This window comes from Bos indicus, chromosome X (assembly GCF_029378745.1).
Source record: "Bos indicus isolate NIAB-ARS_2022 breed Sahiwal x Tharparkar chromosome X, NIAB-ARS_B.indTharparkar_mat_pri_1.0, whole genome shotgun sequence".
NCBI classification, from domain to species: domain Eukaryota; kingdom Metazoa; phylum Chordata; class Mammalia; order Artiodactyla; family Bovidae; genus Bos; species Bos indicus.
Window position 1 is genome coordinate 51434243 of NC_091789.1, and position 10570 is coordinate 51444812.

Here is a 10570-nt window from a genome sequence, read left to right on the forward strand (position 1 = left end):
CTTGTGTTTCTTCCAGTCCAGCGTTTCTCATGATGTACTCTGCACATAAGTTAAATAAGCAGGATGATAATATACAGCCTTGAGGAACTCCTTTTCTATTTAGAACCAGTCTGTTGTTCCATGTCCAGTTCTAACTGTTGCTTCCTGACCTGCACACAAATTTCTCAAGAGGCAGATCAGGTGGTCTGGTATTCCCATCTCTTTTAGAATTTTCCACAGTTTATTGTGATCCACACAGTCAAAGGCTTTGGCATAGTCAATAAAGCAGAAATAGATGTTTTTCTGGAACTCTCTTGCTTTTACCATGATCCAGAGGATGTTGGCAATTTGATCTCTGGTTCCTCTGCCTTTTCTAAAACCAGCTTGAACATCAGGAAGTTCACGGTTCACGTATTGCTGAAGCCTGGCTTGGAGAATTTTGAGCATTACTTTACTAGCGTGTGAGATGAGTGCAATTGTGCGGTAGTTTGGACATTGTCTTTCTTTGGGATTGGAATGAAAACTGAGCTTTTCCAGTCTTGTGGCCACTGCTGAGTTTTCCAAATTTGCTGGCATATTGATTGCAGCACTTTCACAGCATCATCTTTCAGGATTCGGAATAGCTCAGCTGGAATTCCATCACCTCCACTAGCTTTGTTCGTAGTGATGCTTTCTAAGGCCTACTTGACTTCACATTCCAGGATGTCTGGCTCTAGGTCAGTGATCACACCATCGTGATTATCTGGGTCATGAAGATCTTTTTTGTAAAATTCTTCCGTGTATTCTTGCCACCTCTTCTTAATATCTTCTGCTTCCATTAGGTCCATACCATTTCTGTCCTTTATCGAGCCCATCTTTGCATGAAATATTCCCTTGTTATCTCTAATTTTCTTGAAGAGATCTCTAGTCTTTCCCATTCTGTTGTTTTCCTCTGTTTCTTTGCAATGATTGCTGAAGAAGGCTTTCTTATCTCCTCTTGCTATTCTTAGAACTCTGCATTCAGATGTTTATATCTTTCCTTTTCTCCTTTGCTTTTTGCTTCTCTTCTTTTCACAGCTATTTGTAAGGCCTCCCCAGACAGCCATTTTGCTTTTTTACATTTCTTTTCCACGGGGATGGTCTTGATCCCTGTCTCCTGTACAATGTCATGAACCTCATTCCATAGTTCATCAGGAACTCTATCTATCTGATCTAGGCCCTTAAATCTATTTCTCACTTCCACTGTATAATCATAAGGGATTTGATTTAAGTCATACCTGTATGGTCTAGTGGTTTTCCCTACTTTCTTCAATATAAGTCTGAATTTGGCAATAAGGAGTTCATGATCTGAGCCACAGTCAGCTCCTGGTCTTGCTTTTGCTTACTGTATAGAGCTTCTCCATCTTTGGCTGCAAAGAATATAATCAATCTGATTTCAGTGTTGACCATCTGGTGATGTCCATGTGTAGAGTCTTCTCTTGTGTTGTTGGAAGAGGGTGTTTGTTATGATCAGTGCATTTTATTGGCAAAACTCTATTAGTCTTTGTCATGCTTCATTCCGTATTCCAAGGCCAAATTTGCCTGTCACTCCAGGTGTTTCTTGATTTCCTACCTTTTGCATTCCAGTCCCCTATAATGAAAAGGAGATCTTTTTTGGGTGTTAGTGCTAAAAGGTCTTGTAGGTCTTCATAGAACTGTTCAACTTCAGCTTCTTCAGCATTACTGGTTGGGGCATAGACTTGGATTACTGTGATGTTGAATGGTTTGCCTTGGAAACGAACAGAGATCATTCTGTCATTTTTGAGATTGCATCCAAGTACTGCATTTCAGACTCTTTTGTTGACCATGATAACTACTCCATTTCTTCTGAGGGATTCCTGCCCACAGTAGTAGATATAATGGTCATCTGAGTTAAATTCACCCATTGCAGTCCATCTTAGTTCGCTGATTCCTAGAATGTCGATGTTCACTCTTGCCATCTCTTGTTTGACCACTTCTAATTTGCCTTGATTCATGGACCTGACATTCCAGGTTCCTATGCAATATTGCTCTTTACAGCATCAGACCTTGCTTCTATCACCAGTCACATCCACAGCTGGGTATTGTTTTTGCTTTGGCTCCATTCCTTCATTCTTTCTGGAGTTATTTCGCCACTGATCTCAGCATATTGGGCACCTACTGACCTGGGGAGTTCCTCCTTCAGTATCCTATCATTTTGCCTTTTCATACTGTTCATGGGGTTCTCAAGGCAAGAATACTGAAGTGGTTTGCCATTCCCTTCTCCAGTGGACCACATTCTGTCAGATGTCTCCACCATGACCCACCCATCTTGGGTTGCCCCATGGGCATGGCTTAGTTTCATTGAGTTAGACAAGGCTGTGGTCCTAGTGTGATTAGATTGACTAGTTTTCTGTGAGTATGGTTGCAGTGTGTCTGCCCTCTGATGCCCTCTTGCAACACCTACCGTCTTACTTGGGTTTCTCTTACCTTGGGCATGGGGTATCTCTTCATGGCTACTCCAGCAAAGCGCAGCCCCTGCTCCTTACTTGGGATGAAGGGTATCTCCTCACCGCCTCCCTTCCTGACCTTCAATGTGGGATAGCTCCTCTAGGCCCTCCTGTGCCCGCGCAGCCACGGCTCCTTGGATGTGGGGTTGGTCCTCCCAGCTGCTGCCCCTGGCCTCGGGCGTGGGGGCGTGGGGCAGCTCCTTCCGGCTGCCGCCCCTGACGTCGGATGTGGGGTAACTCCTCTTGGCCGCCCCCCTGACCTCGGATGCAGGTTACCTCCTCTCGGCCGTTCCTGTGCCATCGAAGCCTGGCACTCTCGACCGCTTTATAGACATGCAAAAGCTGAGAGAATCCAGCACCTCCACACCAGTTTTACAATAAATACTAAAGGAACTTCTCTAAGCAGGAAACAGAAGAGAATAAAAAGAACTACAAAAGCAAGCCAAAAACAATTAAGAAAATGGCAATAGGAACATATATATATATATTACATTAAATGTAAATACATTAGCGGTGGGATGGATAGGGAGGTGGGAGGGATGTTCAGGTGGGAGGGGACATAAGTAACCCTAGGGCTGATTCATGTTGATGTTTGGTAGAAACTAAGACAATACTGTAAAGCAAGTATCTGTCAAACAAAAATAAATAAATGAAAATAAAATATAAATAGACTAAATGCTTCTACCAAAAGACACAGACTGGTTGAATAGATATGAAAACAAGACCTGTATATATGCTTTCTACCAGACAACCATTTCAAACCCAGGGACACATACAGACTGAAGAGATGGAAAAAAGATATTCCATTCAAATGAAAATTTAAAGAAAGCTGGAGTAGCAACATTCTATCAGACAAAACAGACTTTAAAATAAAGATTGTTACAAGAGACAAGAAGAACACTACATTATGATCAAGAGGTCAAATCAAGAAGACATAACAATTGTAAATACATATGCACCCAAAATAGGGGCCCTGCAACATATAAGGCAAGTGCTAACAGCCATAAAAGGGGAAATTGACAGGAACACAATAGTAGAGGAATTCAACACTCCACATTCACCAATGAGTAGATCATCCATACAGAAAATTAATAAGGAAACACAAGCTTTAAATGACATATTAGAATGGATATATTTAATTTATATTTGTGAGACATTCCAACTGAAAGGAGCAGAATACACTTACTTCTCAAGTGCATATAGAACATTCTTAAGGATAGATCACATCTTGGGCGACAAATCAAGTTTTGGTAAATTTAAGAAAATTGAAATCATATAAAGCATCTTCTGACCACAAAGATATAGAAATAAATTACAGGGAAAAAAAAAACTTTAAAGAACATGAACACATGGAGACTAAGCAATGTTATTAAATAATCAATAAACCACTGAAGAAACCAAAGAAAAAGTAAAAAATACCTAGAGATAAGCAAAATGAAAGCATGATAATCCAAAAGCTATGGGACACAACAAAGGCAGCTCTAAAAGGGAAGCTTATAGCAACAAAATCTTATCTCAGGAGACAGGAAAAAATCTCAAATAAACAACCTATTCTTACACCCGAAGCAACTAGGATAAAGAACAAACAAAACCCAATGTTAGTATGAGGGAAAAAAATCAAATATTAGGGCAAATATAAATGAAAGAGATGAAGAAAACAATAGCAAAGACAAATGATACTAAAAGGTAGTTCTCTGAAAAGATAAACATAATTGATAAACCATTAGCCAAACTCACCAAGATAAAAAGAAAGAGGACTCAAATCAATAAAATATGAAATGATAAAGGAGAAGTTAGAACTGACACCATAGAAATACAAATGATTGTAAGAAATTCCCACAAGCAACTACATGCCAATATAATGGACAACTGAGAAGAAATGGACAATTTCTTAGAAAGATACATCCTTCAAATACTGAACCAAGAATAGAAAATATGAACAGACAAGTCTTAAGAACTAAAATTGAAACCATGATTAAAAACTTTCTAAGAAACAGAAATCCAAGACTAGATGAATTCACAAGCAAATTCTTTCAAACATTTAGAGAAGAGCTTCTGAAACTCTTCCCAAAAATTTCAGAGGAATCATGACACCCAAATCAGACAGATATCACAAGAAAAGAAAATTATTGGCCAATATCACCAATGAACATAGATGTTAAACTCCTCAACAGAATACTAGGAACCTGTAATCAACAACACATTAAAAAGATCATACATCCTAATCAAGTGAGATTCATCCCAGTGTTGCAAGACTATTTCAATATATGCAAATCAATCAATGTAATACACAAAAATTAGCAGACTGAAGAATAAAAGCATTGTGATTATCTCAATATATATAAAAGAATATTTGACAAAGTTCAAAATCCATTTATGATAAAAACTCTACAGAAAGTGGGCTTAAAGGGAACTAACACCAACATAATAAAGGCCATATATGACAAACCTCCAACAAACATAGTCAATGGTGAAAAGCTGAAAGCATTTCCTCTAACATCAGAAACAAGACAAGGATGTCCAATCTTGTCACTTTTATTCAACATAGTTATGGAAGTCCTGGCCATGGGTATCAGAGAAGAAAATTAAATAAAAGGAATCCAAATTGGAAAAGAAGTAAAAGTGTCATTGTTTGCAGATGACATAATAGCATATGTAGAAAATCCTAAAGATGCTACCAGAAAATTACTAGAGGTCACCAATGAACTTAGTAAAGTTGTAGGATATGAAATTAATACACAGAAATCTGTTGCATTTCTATACACTATCAATAAAAGATAAAAAAGAAAAATTAAAAAACAATCCTATTTACCATTGCATCAAAAATATAAGATATCTAGCACTAAGCCTACTGAAGGAAGTAAAAGACCCGAACTCTAAAAATTATAAGACACTGATGAAAGAAATCAAAGATGACACAGGTAGATGAAAAGATATACCATGTTCTTGGGTTGGAAGAATCACTATTGTCAAAACGATTATACTACCCAAGGCAATCTACAGATTCAGTGAAATCCTTGTCCTCTTACCAATGGCATTTTTCAAAGAACAAGGACAAAATATCTTAAAATTTTTGTGGAGACAAAAAAGACCTTGAATAGTCAAAGCCATCTTGGGAAAGAAAAACAGAGCTGGAGGAATAAGGTTTCCTGACTTCAGACTATACTACAAATGATACAGTCATCAAAACAGTATGGTATTAGCACAAAACAGGAATACAGATCAATGAACCAGGACAGAAAATCCACGGATTAATCCATGAATTTATGGTCACATAATCTGTGGTAAAGTAGGCAAGAATATACAGTGGAGAAAAAACAGTCTTTTCAATAAGTGGTGCTAGGAAAGCTGGGTAGCTCTATCTAAAAGAATGAAATTAGAACACACCCTAACACCATACACAAAGTCAAACTCAAATGTATTAAAGATTTAAATGTAAGGCTGGATACTATAAAACTATTAGAGGAAAACACAGGGAGAACACTTCCTAATATAAATTACATCAAGCTCTTTTTTTCATCATCCTTCTAGAATAATGAAAATAAAAATAAACAAATGAAAGCTAATTAAGCAGTCTTATGGACTCTGTGGGAGAGGGAGAGGGTGGGAAGATTTGGGAGAATGGCATTGAAACATGTAAAATATGTATGAAACAAGTTGCCAGTCCAGGTTCGATGCACAATACTGGATGCTTGGGGCTAGTGTACTGGGACGACCCAGAGGGATGGTATGGGGAGGGAGGAGGGAGGAGGGTTCAGGATGGGGAACACATGTATACCTGTGGCAGATTCATTTTGGTATTTGGCAAAACTAATACAATTATGTAAAGTTTAAAAATAAAATAAAATTTAAAAAAGAAAAAAAAATAAACAAAAGCTTTTGCACAACAAAGAAAACCATTTAGAAATGAAAAGAAAACTCCATGTTAGAGAAAATACTTCAAGTGAAGCAAACCACAAGGGATTAATCTCCAAAATGCACAAATAGCTCATGCAGCTCAATATCAAAAAAGGCAAACAGTGCAATCAAAAAATAGGTGGAAGATCTAAATAAACATTTCTTCAAAGAAGATATATATGAAAAGATTCTCAACATCACTGATTTTTAGGGAAATGCAAAACTACAATGTTGTATCACCTCACACTGGTCAGAATGGCCATTATCAAAAAATCTATAAACCATAAATGCTGGAAAGAAGGTGGAGAAAAGGTAACCCTCCTACACTGTTGGCTGCAATGCAAACTGGTACAGACACTATGAAGAACAGTATGGAGCTTCCTTAATAAAACTGAAAACAGAGTTACAATATGATCTAGCCATCCCACTCCTGGGCATATATTTAGAGAAAACAATAATTTGAAAAATGCATGCAACTGAATGTTCACTGAAGCACTACTCACAATAGGCAGGAATGGAGCAACCAAAATATTCATCAACATAGAAATGGATAATGAAGATTGGTAGATATACATAATGGAATATTACTCAGCCAGAAAAAGGAAAAATGCATGCTATTTTTAGCAACATGGTTGAGCCTAGAGATTCTTATACTGAGTAAAGACAGTCAGACTGAGGAAGACAAATATATGATATTGCTTATAGTGGAATCTAAAAAGAGGCTACAAATGGACTTATCTACCTGGTGGGCTACCGTCCATGAGGTCACAAAGAGTCAGACATGACTGAGTGACTAACACTTTCACAAAACCAAAAGAGTTGCTGGTGTGGAAAATAAACTTGTTACTGACAGGTAAAGGGTGGAGGGATAAATTGGAATTGACACATACACACTACTATATATATCAATAACATAGATAACTAATAAGGACCTTCTGTGTAGCACAAAGAACTCCAGTCAATACTCTATAATGACCAATATGGGAAAAGAATCTAAAAAGAGTGGATATATTAATTTGTATAACAGATTCACTTCTCTGTACATTTGAAACTAACACAAAATGGTAAATCAATTATACCCCAAAATAAAAGATAAAATAAAAATAATCCTTAGAGGCAAAATAATAAGTGTAGACAGAACATGCCACTTCCCTAGAATTAACATACACAAAGTTTAGATATTGTAAGTCCTTCTAATAGAAAAGCCATCAGTTAAATAAGACACTACACTAAGGAAATGTCAGCCTGGACAACGCTTATTCATTTCAGGAACACCTACACACATACTTCAGTTTATTTTTTTTTCTATTGCTTTTCTCAACCTCCTACCTTATACTACAAGTGTTTTAGAATTCATTTTCTTCTACCTTGAATCCAAAGATTCTTTCTCTAAATACTGATTTTGAATAATCAACTCATATTATATCCAGTTTCAAAGATTCATTAGTAGACACACAACCCATCTGAAGATAGCTTGAACAAATCTAAACTTCTTATAATTCTGTAGAATTACTTATCTATAGTGGTAAATTTAATTTTTAAAAGTATTTTGACAAAAATTTTTAAAGTGTTTACTTTAAATTGGGGGAATACATGTATAATCAGAGCTTCTCAAATGTTCCATGATGTTTATAAACTTATCCATGTGATGATTACATGGAAATATGTACAAGTATTACAGTCAATATCCAATGGTTGATTAATGGCTAATGCTAGTTAAATAGACTGGATAATATTCAATTATCCACACAAAAATCCACACAATCTGAAATTCATACAATAAATGTTTACCTTTGATGCAAAATTCAGTCCAATTGGACCAATCATGAAAAGTATAACCATAAAAATACACCAGAGAGGTTTTTTTTTTTTTTTTTTTCTGTTGACTCAGTTTTGGTTAATACAGGAGAATTATCCAGCTATTTTTAGAATCTAACTTTGACTAACTATTACATATGATGTTTTCTGTATAAAATAGTGTATTTGTAATGTATGTCTATATACCTCTTGCTACACACACACACACACACACACACATACATACATAAAAGTAGCATGTTATAATAAAAAATATATTCAAAAGGAAAAATACTTTCTTTTTCTAGTTCCTTGAGGTATAAGGTTGAATTGTTTGAGATATTTCTTTTTTATTAATATAGTTTTTTTTATTGCTATAAAATTCTCTCTTAGAAGTGCTTTAAATGAATCCTTAAATTTTGGTACAGTGTGTTTCCATTTGCATTTGTCTCAAAATGCTGTTATTTTCCTTTTGACTTTTTTTTTTAACTATTTTCTGTTCAGGAAATTGTTATTAAATTTCCACATATTTATGAACTTTTCAATTTTTCTCCTGTTATTGATACCTAGTTTCATTCCATTGTGATTGGAAAAGATATTCAATATGATTCCAATTTTGTTTGGTGACCTAACGTGATCTATCCTGTAGAATATCCCTTATGCACTTGAGAAGAATGCATATTCCGCTTCTGTTGTGTAGAATGTTCTGTGTATATTTCCTCTGTTTATTTGGTTTATATTGTTGTTCAAGTCTTTTTTTTACATATTACTCATCTGTCTGATCTGCTAATTGATAAATGTGGTGTATTAAAGTCCCCAACTATTATTGCATTGCTATTTTTCCATTCAGTTTTGTTAATATTTGCTTTATATATTTAGGTTTTATGACATTGTGTGATATATGTACAAGTGCTATATCCTTTTGACATATTGACCTCTTTGCCATTGTATGTGACCTTCTTTGTCTCTTAGGACAACTTTTAATGCAATGATTATTTTGTCTGATTTGAGTATAGTTACCCCTGATCATGGCAGCTTCTATGGTTGTGTAGATGGTAAAGAATCTGCTTGCAATGCAGGAGATTTGAGTTCGATCCCTGGATCAAGAAGATTCCCTGGAGAAGGAAATGGCTACCCATTCCAGTATTCTTGCCTACAGAATTGCATGGACAGAGGAACCTGGCAGGCTACAGTTCATGGGATCACTAAGAGTCAGACACAACCGAAGTGACTAAGCACCTATTGGCACCCATGATCTATTTTAATTATTATTGCAAAGATTATCTTTTGCCATCCCTTTATTTTCAGCCTATATGCATCCTTAATGCTAATGTGAGTCTCTTGTAGGCAGCATTTTAGTTGGATCATGCATTGTATCCATCCAGTCACTTTGTCATTTCATTGGCAATTTAATCCATTTACATTTAAGGTAATTACTGATAAGTAAGGATTTACCATTACCATTTTGGTAATTGTTTCTGTCTGTTTTATTATTCCTTTTTTGCCTTCATCTCTCGGGGTCTTCATTTCTGATTTAGCGACTTTTATAGCAGTGTGTGTTAGTCGCTCAGTTGAGTCCAACTCTTTGCAACTGCACAAACTGTAGCCTGTCAGGTTCCTCTGTCCATGGAATTTTCCAGGCAAGAATACTGAGAGTGGGTTGCCATTTTTAGCAGTAGGCTTTGATTTATTTCTGTTTTAGCTTTTCTACCACAAGTGTTTCTCTTTGCAATTACCATGAAGCTTACATAAAATTTCTTATAGATGCGCCACAGCTTCGGTAGCAACTGTCTCTCTACACAGGTGTGAATCTTGCTAGCCTTTCCCCCAGAAGACTGTTGCAGTCGGCCAGCCCCTGCTCCTTGGTAACTGTGTGTGACAGAAAGGGCGTGATCTAGAATGCTGATATATCGGAGGAGATGCAACAGGACTCTGTGGAGTGTGCTATTCAGGCATTGGAGAAATATAATAGAGAAGGACATTGTGGTCCATATCAAGAAGGAGTTTGACAAGAAGTACAGCCCCACCTGGCACTGCACCATGGGGAGGAACTTTGGTAGTTATGTGACACATGAAACCAAACACTTCATCTACTTCTACCTGGACCGAGTGGCCATTCTCCTGTTCAAATCTGGTTAAAAGCATGGATTGTGCTACACACCCAGTGATCCATCCAAAAACAAGGACTGCATACTAAATTCCAAATACCAGACATTGAAGTCTTCAGCCTTGCCTAAGGGAACACCTCCATCTTTGAACCTTTACTGTGTTTTGTACAGGGCATTCTCTGTACTAGTTGGTTGTGGTTATAAAGCAATTAGCAAAACATCTTACATTTGTATTTATTTTATATTCCATACCTCTCTGCAACATGTTTTCTCTCTTCAAAATCCATTCCTTTAAAGAAATAA

The 10570-nt window shown here is 36.5% G+C and overlaps 1 pseudogene; it reads left to right on the forward strand.

Annotated features, from left to right (window-relative positions):
* The first annotated feature begins 2603 nt into the window (after window positions 1–2603).
* Window positions 2604–10364, forward strand: LOC109554816 (dynein light chain 1, cytoplasmic-like; annotated as a pseudogene).
* Window positions 10365–10570: the final 206 nt, after the last annotated feature.